This window comes from Gossypium hirsutum, chromosome A12, assembly GCF_007990345.1.
Source record: "Gossypium hirsutum isolate 1008001.06 chromosome A12, Gossypium_hirsutum_v2.1, whole genome shotgun sequence".
NCBI lineage: Eukaryota > Viridiplantae > Streptophyta > Magnoliopsida > Malvales > Malvaceae > Gossypium > Gossypium hirsutum.
The window spans coordinates 54,310,343-54,325,777 of record NC_053435.1 but is presented as its reverse complement, the minus strand read 5'-3'; the positions used below and the strand labels follow the sequence as shown (position 1 = coordinate 54,325,777).

The following is a 15,435-nucleotide window of genomic DNA, read 5'->3' as shown; positions in this document are numbered from 1 at the left end:
GGCCCAGGCAAAAATGGGTTCCTACATATGAAATATATTATTTCATTATCTAATATTATATCACATACTATAATAGTAAAGTAACACGTAATATATTAATCATTATCATATATTATCGTTTATTATTCTAGTTGAAATATGCTCTGAGTCCTTATACTTTTCCTACATGTGAAAGTTAACCCTCCTACTATAATATATAACATTATATCATATCATATAGTGTATAATATATTAATATTTATATGTATGCATCAATGATTAATCATTATAATATCAATAATACTATATCTTTTATTATATTCTATAATATAATAGTACTGCATTGTATATTAATTATTATCATATATATTGTTTATGATTATACTAGTTGAAATATGCTCTAAGTCCTTATAATTTTCGTACATTTGAAAGTTAGCCTTCGTCTTATAATGTTAGATCATATCATTATTATATAATATATTAATAGCTTATATATATGCATCAATGATCAAACATTATAATATTATCTAATACTATATCTTTTATTCTAGTCTATAATATAATAATAGTTATATATAGTAGGAGTATAGTATATATTATTTACTATATAATGTTGTTTATTATTATTCTAGTTGAAATATGTTTTAAGTTTCTATACTTTTTATACATTTTAAAGTTAATCCTCTTCCTATATTATATAATGCTATATCATATCATGTAATATGTAATATATTAATAGTTTATATTTGCATCAATAATTAAACATTATAATACCATGTAATATTATATATTTTATTATAATCTATAATATAATATAGTTATATATAATAGTAGTACATTTGTAACACCCCTATACTTGACTTAACTATCGAATTAAGTATAAGAATGTCACATTGATTGTCAGTGTAAAAGACTATTATGTTCTAACATTAGACAAAATACTATCTACTGAATATTTTGATTTAACTATAATGATTGTATCGGTATTACAGTATGAGATGAACTTGGATGAATCTTTCGAGTATTTATACAATTAAAATAACTTACTCATGAAAAATAGGGGCGAATTATCGATATTGGGCATGTATCAATACCATTGTTGAAGGTATCAATACCCCTATCAAGTATTGATACTATTTTTAGCTTCAATACTTTGAAAATTATTCAACAAATTCAGCAGTACCGATACCACTAACGAAGTACCAATACCTTTCACTAGAGTACCGATACTCTAGTAAGGTATCAATACCAAAATGAGTTTTGAAGTTTCATAAACATCAAATTAAATTCATTAGTATCGATACCAAGGTTGAAGCATTGATACTTGCCACTAAGTATCGATACTCTGACTAGGGTATCGATACCAAGATGGATTTTGTTGGTAGAAATGCAGGAAAACTTGCCAATTTCCCGAACTTTTTAAAATTTGGTCCTTACATCTCAAATCATTCAATACACCCAACCAATGCACCATCCCAAGCATATAAATCATACATTACAACATTAAGTCTTATTTATTCTATCATTTCAAGGTTTTAAGTAAAATCTCAAAATTAGATAAGGTTTAAAAATTTTGTGTTTTAGTACTACAAACATACATCTTATGCCACATTACATATGTACATGCCAAACTATACCAAAATTTAGCAACATACTTTTCTTCAACTTGACGATGTGATGAGATGAGTCCCTTACGACCTCGGTTCTAACTTATTAGACCTATACCTACACTTTAAGACAAACGCATTAAGTAGGTGAAGACTTAGTAAACACTACAAGAAATTTAAATCTTAAAATAACAAAATAACTCATTTATCCAAAACATAATTAAATATATAAATAATTCCACATTTATGCATTATCTACACAAAATCAAAATATACTTCAGAAGGTTTGTTGCCACTTACCATAATACTCCTATTATACTTTATATTCATATTTCATATCACTACCCATAAGAGACCACGTAGAACACTCAGGATATACATAATAGATTCAGAGGTGCATTGATGTGTACTAACAGAACAGGGAGCACCGAGGTGCTAAACAGAGAGCATTGATATGCTGATCAGAGAGCACTAATGTGCTAATAAATCAGAGAGCATGATAAGGTTCTTAATGGCATGTCATTAATATCCCAATAGTTCTAACTTTGTCTACTTGGGCATTATAACGTAATTAATTCAAAATATTTAATCATACTAAAATTATAACGTAATTAATTCAAAATATTTAATCATTCTAAAAATATTTTCACTTTTCACTTTTCTACAATTTAGTCCTTAAATCTCAACTTACATATAATGTGTAGCTTCTTCAAACTTTTCTCATTCACAACATAACTATCTTAACACAAACCTTTGTATACCATCTTTTGATTATTATTCATATTTTCATAACATATTTCATTGTCTTTACAATTAATTCCTTCTTATATAAACACAACAAATCCATAATTAATTTAACTAATTAAAATGCTATATAATTAATATCTAGAAAAATAAGATAGATTCCTTGTATTAATTACAACAAAAGCTTGAGTTGATAATTTTTTCTTTCCTTCTTACTCCTTGATCACCTTTTTTCCTTTATCTTCAATTTGGTCCTCCTTTTACTTTCCTTTTTCTACAAATTCCATGTCAAAAAACATACATCTATATGTTAAAACTACAATCAAATAATACTTCTATTTAATTCTTATAACATACATATAAATTTCATGAAAATTTCATCATTTCTTACCTTGTTCTCAAAATCTATTCTTATTCTTTCTTTTTTCCAAAGACCACTAGTGATGCTTCCTCTCATGAAACTAAGGTGTGTATTAGTCTTCTCTATTGAATTTACTAAGAAAAATTCAAATAAATTGGAAGATTTAAGCTTGAAATGGCTTAGAAATGGTGGTAGGACTTGTTTGGAAAAAATGAAAGTTGGATGGTGACTTTTGTAGAGAGTAATGTTTTGGCTTCTTGGAGAAGGATGATGGTATTCGTCTTTTCTTCATATTTCTACATAATTATATCCAAATATCTTCTAATTTAATAATTAAAAATAAATATTTTCAATTTAGTCCACCAATTGTTATTTAACACAGTGTCATCCTTTAATCCTTACATCTCCATAATTATCTTATTCAACTAATTACTATTCTATCCTTCATCTATTCTATAATACCATGTATGAATCATAATTTTATTTTGGTAAAATTAAAGCTATAGTCCTTTCTCCTTTTCCACTAATTCCATGAATTATTTTTAACTTTCAATTTTCCTACCTTGCCCCAACACTTTTATTCTTCTACAATTAAGTTAATGTCCAAAACTAAGTTCTCTCATCTATAGAGCATTTTCTAATTCCTTATCAACTCTAACACTTTCTAAATTAACACTAAAAATTCTGATAAACCGTAATTTATACATATTTTTACCCCATGTTTAACGTATTTTATGGATGATTTTCCATAAGAATTGGTGAATTCGATGCTCCTAATGCTTTAATTTCATGTTTTATACTTAGGATAGCATAGGAGAGCGAAAGGAACGAGAAACGGGCCAAAAACAGAGAAAATGGACCAAAGTACGAGATCAACACGGCCTGGACCTCCTCATACGGGCAGACCACACGGCCGTGTCAATCTGGCAGAATTGGAGTAGGACTCACACGAGTATAGCACACGCCTGTGCCATTCTAACAGGATCGAACACGGCCTGAAGTAATCACACACGGGCGTGTCCCTGCCGAGCCCAAGTTGAGTCCAATTCGGAAAAGTCTAATTTTGAGGGCCTCTAGGCATTCCAAAGCCGATAAATACACCCTAGAGGAAGAAGAAAAGAGAGACGGAGAAGAGGGGGTAAGGAATTACTCCAAGGAAGTCGATTGATCCATCTTGGAAGTCAGATTCATCATCAAGACTAAAGATCTCTCCTCAATTTCCCTTCAGGAGTTTTGGGTTTTCTTTATCTTTTGTATTCTTTATTCTTCTGAGATGTTTTCTTATTTAGTTATGAACTAAAACCCCTAAATACCTAAGGGAAATGAAACCTAAGATGAATCTTGTTATTATTTTCTAAATCGTATGATAAATATTTAACTTGTTCTTAATTATGTGTTCTTACTTCTTATTTTGATATCCCAGGATACTGATTGAAGACATGCTCTTATTCAGAGGAGGAATTGACCCTGTCTAAGAGTACTTTTGTCATAATTAAGCGGAGTTGATTGCGTGCCTAGAAATAGGGTGACAAGATTTTGTCGGATTAGGGTGAAACCTAATAAGAGGATCCATAAATCGAGTTAATGCAACCCTAGAATGTTAATTAGAGAAAAGTATCGGTTATTCAATCTAGGGATTAGAAGTTATTAGTCTTGAATAGGGATAATAACATAACGTAGGGATCTCTACAGAACAAGTTGAATGAATAAATCGTCCGATTTGGAGCCAGAATAACAAGTAAAGTCTAGATGGATTTTTCCTTAGGTATTGTCTTCATTCAATCGATTTTCCCAAAAGCAATTCCCCAATTCTTTTCTCTGTGAGTTCTTAGTTTAGATAATTAGTTAATTAAAATAAAACCTCTTTATTCTTAGGCTAGATAATAAAAAGGCAGTCATTACTAGTATTTTAGTTCCTTTGGGTTCAACAATCCGGTCTTGCTAAAACTATACTACTATTCGATAGGTACATTTGCCTACATCGCGATAATAGTTAGTTCAAGAACGAGTAATTATAAATATTTAAAACCTATCACGAAACCTCGTGATCAAGTTTTTGGCGCCATTGCTGGGGAACTGAAATATTAGGAATACTCAATTTTTATTTCTTTAGCCATTTATTTTTCTTGCAATTTAATTTAATTTAATTATTATTTATTAACTTCCTTTTTCCTTCTCTTGGCAGGTTTTCATAGTTTATGACTAGAAGAAACCCGTCGGGACCATTACTGTTTGATGACGAAATCGATCGCACAGTTTGAGAAACCAAAGAGAAATAAGGTGAAGCTTAAGATACACAGAGAACGAGCAAGAAGACGATACTCAACCCCCAACCGAAGAGATGGCTAAAAACCAAGGCAATCAGCTGCCTCCTGCAATTGCGGTTAATCAAAATCCTGCTACACGCACTATATATGACTATGCTAAACCTTCTTTAACAAGAACTGAGTCAAGTATAGTTAGACCTGCTATTGCTACGAATAGTTTCGAACTGAAACCTAACACAATTTAGATGATACAGCAGTTTGTTCAGTTTGATGGTTTGCAGGATGAGGATCCCAACACTCACTTGGCAAATTTTCTGGAATTTTGCGACACTTTCAAAATTAATGGCATTTCTGATGATGCCATTCGCCTTCGGTTATTCCCTTTTTCACTGAGAAACAAATCTAAATAGCGGTTAAACTCATTACCACGAGGGTCTATCACTACTTGGGAACAAATGATCGAAAAATTTCTACTAAAATATTTTCCGCCGGCTAAAATGGCTAAGTTACATAATGATATCTCTTCTTTTGTGCAGATGGACTTAGAAACACTTTACGATGCATGGGAGAGATACAAGGATCTATTACGAAGGTGCCCTCACCATGGGTTACCTCTATGGCTGCAAGTTCAAACGTTTTACAATGGTGTATCCCTCGACAAGCCAAATGATTGACGCAGCTGCTAGAAGAACCATCAACAACAAAACACCTGAAGAGGCTTATGAATTCATTGAAGAAATGTCACTGAATAATTATCAGTGGCAAGTCATGAGGACTAAGCCAACAAAAATAGCCGGCGTTTATAACATCGACTCAGTTACTATGCTGTCAAATCAGATAGAACTTTTCAATAAAAAGATTGATGGTTTACTTGGTTCTACCCAGGTACATCCAGTAATGAGGTGTGACTCAAGTGGAGGAGGTGTGCATACAGAATATCAATCCTTCAATGCTACAACCGAAGAGGAACAAGTCAACTATATGGGTAACAATAACTTTAGATCTCAAAATAACCCATACAGTAATACTTATAATGCAGGTTGGAGGAACCACCCAAATTTCTCCTGGGGTGGTCAAGGGAATCAAAAGCCACAAAATCCTTAGGGTTTTCAATAGCCACCTTATCAACAAGAGAAGGAACCGAACCTTGAGGAGATGCTCTCAAAATTCATATCAGTGTCAGAAACCCATTTCCAAAATACCGAGACAGCACTTAAAAATCAACAAGCATCGATCCAAGGACTCGAAACTCAGATAGGCCAGCTATCCAAACAAATCTCTGAATGACCACAAGGTAGCTTACCAAGTAATACTGAACCTAACCCAAGGGAACACCTCAACACAATTAGTACTCAAGATAAGGAATGATTCATTGTGCCTGAGCCAGAATTGATGCAAGAAACTATGGTGAGCAAAGGTAAAAGTGAGGTAAGTCATAACAAAACGGTGAATAAAGAATATAAACCTCATGTCCCATATCCTAACGCGACAAGGAAAGACCGCTCAGACGAACAATTTGGTAAATTCCTTAAACTTTTAAAAAAATTACATATTAACTTACCGTTTATTGAAGCTCTGTAGCAGATGCCGAATGTAATGAAATTTTTAAAAAAGCTTTTAGTAAATAAGCGGAAGTTGGATGAAGTGTCGCATGTGGAGCTAAACGCAGTCTGCTCAGCTATTTTACAGAATAAGCTACCCCACAAATTGCAAGATCCAGGGAGTTTTACAATTCCTTGCTTAATTGGTAGTTTAGATATAAATCATGCATTAGCTGATTTAGGGGCTGGTATTAACGTCATGCCTTACAAAATGTTTAAGCAACTAGGTCTTGGGAAACCTAAACAAACTAGGATGAGCATTCAATTGGAAGATAAAACTATAAGATTTCCTAGGTGTATTATTGAAGATGTACTAGTGAAAGTAGATCAGTTCATATTTCCCGTTGATTTCATTGTTCTAGTCATAGAGGAGGATAATAACACCCCTTTGATTTTAGGGAGGCCCTTTTTAGTAACTGCTAAAACAATTATTGATGTTGGCACAGGTGAGCTTATACTTCGTATGGGAGAGGAAACGATCACCCTTCAAGCTCGTAATTCTGGCATCACATCGAACATTAAAGGTAATAGTCCACACCAATCTACTAAAACTGACAATATGACTTTGCAGAAATTGAGCTTCAAAGAAGTTCATGAGCCATGCTTCAGAAATGATAAAGGACACATTCATGAAGAACGAAGGCTATGGATAGAGGAGCTAGACGAATGGTCAGCACATAAATCGAGAACATGCGATAAACCGAAACTATGCCAAAATGAGTTCGATACCTCTCCAAATCAACTTAAGGTTGGTGATAAAGTCTTATTAGATGCCGCAGATCCCCATATTGTCACTACCATACCGAATAAGGAAATCCCTCTTATGGTACTCAGTTTTTTTCCATTCTGTACAGTGGAGGTGAGTCATCCCAGGCTCGGCACTTTTAAGGTAAACATCACCTGTGTAAAACCTTATTTTGATGAGACTGATAGCAGGAATGAGGAGTATAAACTCCTCGAACCACCATGACCATACAATGGAGAGGTAAGTCAAGCTTAGACTATAAATAAGCGCTTCTCGGGAGGCAACCCGAGCACTAACATTATTAATTTTTTTAAATTTTGGTATTTAACTCCTAACCTACTAATAGAGATCTTGAATACAGGTGTTTCTGCAGAGACACGGCCAAGCACACGGGCGTGCTTAAGGCCGTGTGAAAACAGGGCAAAAGATTTCCCCAACACAGCTACGATAAAATGCCACGGCCGTGCGACATGGCCGTGGTTGAGCCTGCTAAAACAACACAGGCGTACGACACGCCTGTGTCTAACACTCGTGGTCGAACATGTTGAAATAACACAGGCATGGGGATTGAACACATGGGCGTGGGAGAAGCGAACGAAGCTAGGCACGGCCGTGCAACACGGCCGTGTGTACCTACATGCTCGAGGAACACGGGCGTGTACTAAATGTTAGATGCACCCGAATTTAAAATTCGCAAATCACACGGGCTGAAATTGGGGGACACGGGCATGTGCCATGGCCGTGTACCCCAAAATCTATAAATACCCAGCACTATTCACTTTCTTCCCCATTCAAAAACCCTAACCCTAGCCGCTGCAACTCCACACGGCCCCCTGCCACGCCCGTGCGCCGCCTTCAACTTCATTTTTGACGCCCAATCTCTCTCCCTTAGCGTTTGTTTACTCTCTTACTTCTATTTTACTTATTACTAATGCTTATTTTTACAATAATTTCCATTTCTTTTGAACTATCTTCTATTTCTGTTCATTACTTTTGTAACATCCTGATTTTGGGCTTAGTCGGAACAGTAGTTTCAGGACCACAAATTCGACAAGGAAAATTTTATTTTTATTATATTTTTATGGTATACGATTTTACGGAATGATTTCGTGAAAATTTCGTTCAAATATTTCGACGTTTGGGCACTCAATTTGGTCAAAAGGACTAAATTGTAAAAAGTGCAAAAGTTGAGTTTTACATGTTAGAAGTGTTTAATTGTTATGATTTTTTAAATCAAAGGTCCTTAAATGGTAATTAGACCATTTTGAAGTTTGTGGACAAAAATTGGACATGGATGGAATTTTTTTGAAAGTTTAGTAGTAAGGGCATTTTGGTCATTTGTATATTAAATGAAATAAAATGGGAAAAATAACACAAAATGGTCATCTTCTCCATATGGAGGCCGAAATTAGCATGGGGTAAGCCATGGCTAGGGTTTTCAAGATTTCCAAGCTCAATAGTAAGTCCGTTTTAGCCCCGTTTTTCAAGTTCTTTACGTTTTTGGAATCCCGGTAACTTGATTAAGCTTATGCTAGCAATAATTCAACCTAGGGTTCGTATTTAGAAAAATACCCATAGGTGAAATTTGTGTATTTTGGTGTTTTATGATAGAATATGAAGTTTTAAATTATGTTAGACAACTTGTGCTACTCGGTTTTAAGTGAAAATGAGTAAATCGGTAAAAATACCTAATAGTCATAAGTGCATGTTACATAAAGTGCAAGAAAATGATGATACATGACAAGTGAAATATGAAATATGTGATTTATGTTATGTAAATTCTTAAAAGCTGATTTTCTATTTGAATTGTGTCTTATTATACTATGAATGGACAATTGGTATTATGGATAGTGAGATCGACACTTCGAGTAAGTTCGTATATAAATAATCTATCGATTCTTTTTATGTTAATATATTTTGATATCATATGAAATGTGGCTGCCTATCAAATGATTATTTGATGTAAATTATGAATTTAAATTGATTACGGACAATTTAGTAAAATGTTGAAAAGTGAGGAATTTCCCGGTTGAAGCTTCGGAATAGAAACGATACCAATGAGCTATTGTGAGGTCACATGTGTAGTACTAAGTACAGGCTACTACGTGTACAAGATAATTGGTCACATGTGTAGTACTAAGTGCAGGCTACTATGCGTACCTGATAACTTCGATCACGTGTGTAGTACTAAGTGCAGGCTACTACGTGTACCAAATAATTGGTCGCATGTGTAGTACTAAGTGCAGGCTACTATGCATACCAGATAGCTTCGGCTACAAGTGTGGAAATGAGAAAATCTGCGGGCAATTGTGTATCTGTTATTATTCCGATGAGTTCAACGGGAAATCGATTAAGTGAAAATAAATGTGAAAGTGATTATGTGATGAACAAGTGCAAGTATATGTTTATTTGAATTTATGAGCAATATGCTCGATATTTGAGCGAACCTCGGTAAAATGGAAGGGATTAAGTGAAATTGTGCAAAAGTGAACTTTAGTAGTAAAACAGTGTTGGACAGCAACAGTGCATGAATTTGAAAATTTACCAAAAATTGGGTAAGTTGAATTAAATTTCAAATAAAATATGTAATTAAATTTTATTGAGTCTATTTTCACATAAAAGAAACAGGGGAAGCAAAAGAATTCCATATTATGTGATATTTGAATTCTTGTGAGATAGTATCTGAATGAATTTGAGATCCCCTATTCTAACTTGGAAAAATTGTTAAAAATTATAGAAAAATAATTTTGGGGTATAATTTATATGAATAGAATCTTGGATGAGTCTAATTTTAATTAAAACAAACTATAACATCATCCGAGTTTTGTACTATGAGATAAATAAATTTTAGTGAAGAAAGGTCGAAGCTGTTAAACAGAAAAATAGGGGAGATTTTGAATAATAAACTGTACTTATTGGCTTGATTAAATATTCTTAAAATTTTATGGTGGAAATATATATGAGTCTAGTTTTTGGGAAAATTTACGGATCTTAATTTGGAGTTCCGTAAATCTAAATATAAATGATTTAGTGACTATTACTCAAGAAAACAGCTTAAGTGAAAACGAGTAAAAGGGCTTAATCAGTAAAAATACCTAATAGTCATAAGTGCATGTTAGGGTGAGAATTTGATGTTGTCATAGAAGGGAAAAATGATCAGCATGTCATTAAACATAAGAATAAGGGATAAAGTTTAATTCCCGAGCCTAGGGGCAAAAGTGTAATTATGCAAAAGTTTAGGGGCAAAAGGGTAATTTTGTCAAAGTTCGTATTAAAGGCTGTTTTGATGAATGTATGTATTAAATAAATTAATTTGGTATTATAGATCAAGAGAAACGAGATTCAAGTCGTGATCGAGGGAAAAATAAAGTTTACAAGGAATAGGCCTGATTGCTAACATCTTGTATCGAGGTAAGTTCGTATGATAATAATAATGCAATGTTATGTTTGAATTATATTTCTTACTATTATTGCATATATTGTATGATTTAATATATTGGAAAAGTTGATGGAATGGTGTTTATGATGTAGAAATATGACATGAAAGAATGTTACATAAAGTGCAAGAAAATGATGATACATGACAAGTGATATATGAAATATGTGATTTATGTTATGTAAATTCTTAAAAGCTGATTTTCTATTTGAGTTGTATCTTATTATACTATGAATAGACAATTGGTACTATGGATAGTGAGATCGACACTTCGAGTAAGTTCGTATATAAATAATCTATCGATTCTTTTTATGTTAATATATTTTGATATCATATGAAATGTGGCTGCCTATCAAATGATTATTTGATGTAAATTATGAATTTAAATTGATTACGGGCAATTTAGTAAAATTTTGAAAAGTGAGGAATTTCCCGGTTGAAGCTTCGGAATAGAAACGATACCAATGAGCTATTGTGAGGTCACGTGTGTAGTACTAAGTGCAGGCTACTATGCGTACCTGATAACTTCGATCATGTGTGTAGTACTAAGTGCAGGCTACTACGCGTATCAGATGGTTAGGTCACGTGTGTAGTACTAAGTGCAGGCTAGTACGTGTACCGGATAATTGGTCGCATGTGTAGTACTAAGTGCAGGCTACTATGCGTACCAGATAGCTTCGGCTACAAGTGTGGAAATGAGAAAATCTGCGGGCAATTGTGTATCTGTTATTATTCCGATGAGTTCGACGGGAAATCGATTAAGTGAAAATAAATGTGAAAGTGATTATGTGATGAACAAGTGCAAGTATATGTTTATTTGAATTTATGATTAATATGCTCGATATTTGAGCGAACCTCGGTAAAATGGAAGGGATTAAGTGAAATTGTGCAAAAGTGAAATTTAGTAGTAAAACAGTGTTGGACAGCAACAGTGCATGAATTTGAAAACTTACCAAACATTGTGTAAGTTGAATTAAATTTCAAATAAAATATGTAATTAAATTTTATTGAGTCTATTTTCATATAAAAGAAACAGGGGAAGCAAAAATAATTCCATATTATGTGATATTTGAATTCTTGTGAGACAGTGTCTGAATGAATTCGAGATCCCCTATTCTGGTTTGGAAAAATTGTTAAAAATCATAGAAAAATAATTTTGGGGTATAATTTATATGCCTAGAATCTTGGATGAGTCTACTTTTAATAAAAACAAACAAAAATATCATACGAGTTTTGTACTATGAGATAAATAAATTTTAGTGAAGAAAGGTTGAAGCTATTAAACAGAAAAATAGGGGAGATTTTGAATAATAAAATGTACTTATTGGCTGGACTAAAAATTCTGAAAATTTTTTGGTATAAAGATATATGAGTCTAGTTTTTGGGAAAATTTACAGATCTTAATTTGGAGTTCCGTAACTCTAAATATAAATGATTTAGTGACTATTACTCAAGAAAACAGCTTAACCAGAACATGTGTAAATGTACAAATAAGTTAGTTTTATTGTGGGAAGCATGTTAGTAAATTGCTTATTATTATTTCATGTGAGCTTACTAAGCATAAAGCTTACCCCCCTCCTTTCCATTTCTTTTAGTGTTGTCAGGTTAGCTCAGGGTTGGAGACCGTCGGAGGCAGCTTCACACTATCAAGCCAACACCTTGACAGTATAAACACATATGCTAGATTTATCAAGTGAGTGACATGTATAGGGACCTAATTTTATAACATGTGTTATTATTATTTGGCCAAATATATTGGTCTTTAGTGAGCTAATGATTCTGACTTATAAATCTAGCTATTTATGTTATGTTTGATATTGGTGATGTGCATATGCTTGGTTGTCATGCATGGTTGGTAATAAGTTGTTTAAGTTGTTTAATTGATGAATTAAGTTTAGTAACACTTCGTGCTTGACTCCGGTGATGGTCTCAGGTACGGGGGCGTTACAACTTTATCATTTAGTTTGCATTTTTAGTTAGTTATTATACATTGCATGTTAAATCAAGTGATTAGGAAACTTCATACCCATGATTTTACCATGCTCATTCTCATAATATTCCCATGCCAATATATCTTATGTAATTTTCATTGTTCAATTATTTCTTATACATTTCATGTTGTTAGGAAAGCTTCATTCTTTTACACATGCCATTACTACATACAATGATAAAGTCACGAAATTATTATATTAGTTATGTTTGGTTGTGGCTGAAAGTCTGCTTTTTAGTTGGAAATTGTATTCCTTTTACTTCGACCACTCATCAGATGACTTGATGATTCTAATCGCAGGTACCATGTCATCGTCAAGAGGAAAGAAAACCGTCGTACCTGCTTCGAAGAAGAGGAAGGGAGCATCCTCTTCTGCGGGCCCAACCATGGAAATCTGTCACCCTCTCCTACAGTTTCCCTAAGGGCCCCAGGAAAAACTGTTCCAAATACTTCGGGCCCGACCCTTAATTGTGGGCCGCTGCATCAGTTGGGCTGCCATAGAACAAGTCCAAATGGCTGACATAATTCGGGCTCTCCTAACCATCGACCCTTGGGAGCTGTTCTTCGAGATTATCGAGCTGACATACCTTGAGCTCACGATGGAACTATGCTCAACGTTCCATCTCCAGATCGTAATGACAAGGTATGATGATCCCGGCACGGTCCAGTTTCGCCTAGGCGGCTTAATCCGCTAGCTAAGCGTCCCAGAGTTCAGTGCTGCTCTAGGCCTAAATACGGAGGAGTTTCGAGAGGAGAATGAACTACATGCTCTCAATTGCCACATACATTTCTCTCCCTCGAAGTACTGGCACACTTTGGCCTCTAGCACGGCCTCGTACAATCCTAGCCGCTCCAAGGCATAAGTTCTCTCACCATCCTTGAGGTACTTACACGCTATTTTAGCTCACACGATTACAGGGAGGCAAGAGAGAACTGGTATCGTCAACACCCACGACGCCTACTTCTTATGGTGCATGTCGCAAGGGCACGTCATCGACCTTGCCTATTTCATCGCCCTTACGATTCAGCACCAGACAGAGCAGCATCGGAAGGGGGTCATCTCCATTGGCCCCTACTTGACTAGGCTGGCACGACACTTCGGGCTCCTCAACACTGCCGCCTAAGAATCATCCCTCGCTCTCATCGGCCAGATGTCTCCACAAGGCATCTCAAGCATGCTTAGCATAAGGATGATCGAGAGGTGCCGAGGAACCTACCCTCTCAAGTATCGTCTCGCGGAATCTATCGAGGAGGAGGCCTACAAGGACATTCCTAATGATGTCCCCCATAGCACGAGGACCCACCGACTCAGCCACCACCACCCTCTTGTCCAGTTCATGCGGCGGCTTCATATGCTGACATCTCTGAGCGCCTCACCCGATTCGAGCAGCAATGTTTTCAACGATTTGACAACATTGATGCTACTCTACAACAGATTTGTCAGCACCTCCACATCTCATCGCCAGTCCCACCTCATGAACCATCCAGCAATGAAGATGTTTAGAAATATTTATTTATTATTTTATTATTTTTAATTTTTGTTGAAACTACTTTTTATTTTTGTTAGATTTTAGAATTTTATTTTTAATTATTAATTTTGGTTATTTCTTTTCGAGTATTTATTCTTCCTAATATCCCCTAAAAAGTTCCTGATTTTATCACAGTTATATAGAGCTCTTAAGCTCATCATCACATAGGAAATAAAACTCCACCGGGAAAGGTTCTCCACGACTGTCATGTCCTGCTCGACCACGACCATAGCTACCACTAGATATAATATTCTTTTGGCGCAGGACTTATGGACTAATGAACCTCTACGACCGCCAGAGTATCCTCCTCCACTCTCGAACCAATTACTCTCCAAAACTCTAGTTCGAGGAATTCATCATACAGGAAGTTTCACTTCTCTCCCTATCTTATTTTTATTTTATAATACCTATCTTTGTACATTGAGGGCAATGTACATCTTAAGTGTGGGGGGAGGCATTCATTTCATTATTAGAAAAATCCCTGAATGACTGCCTTGTTCTCTTGAAAAGCTCTCATATCATATTTAGGATAAATTTTGATTGGTTTATGATTTTGATTGATATATCTTGAATTAAAACATAGGGACTTATGCATTGACTATTTAAACTTTAAGACATTAGAGAATCAAGCATGATAAGTTGATTTTTAAGAATTTAAAATTATAGGTTGTTTCCCCAACTCTAGGTATTACTTTGAATTGGAATTCACGAGTCTAAACATCAAAAAGCCATAATTTTTGTGATATTTTTTAGCCTTTTGAGCATCTATTAATTCTTTCATGCTCACTTTCATTATTGCTTTGAGTGCGTCAGTATTGAACTGCTATTCTAGAACTTGCTTGATTATGCATGTCGAGACCACACCATTTGATTTGATATGTCAAAATGATTAAGGCACTTAGGATTAACCCATTCATGCCATGAAAAGCTTACCTCCACGATTAACCCCTAGTAAACCCCCTTGAACCTAACAAGCCATTTTTTGTATTACCCTTAATATTAACTTTTAACCCATTATTGTTAAAATCCCTTAAATTAATCCCTTTTTTTGTCGAGATTTGAGTTGAATGGATTTCCTAGCTACATTTTGTTCTTGATAGTTAGTCTATATTATTTTAACTTGTTCTTAAAGTAAAGAAAAAAAACTATGTATACATATTTGTAATTTCATTTTCT

General features: G+C 34.4%; 1 non-coding gene across 1 annotated transcript; it reads right to left on the bottom strand.

Annotated features, from left to right (window-relative positions):
* Positions 1 to 5,462: 5,462 nt before the first annotated feature.
* Positions 5,463 to 5,568, bottom strand: LOC121211950 (small nucleolar RNA R71). Its single transcript, XR_005907166.1, has one exon. It is a non-coding gene; the product is annotated as a small nucleolar RNA R71 (small nucleolar RNA).
* Positions 5,569 to 15,435: the final 9,867 nt, after the last annotated feature.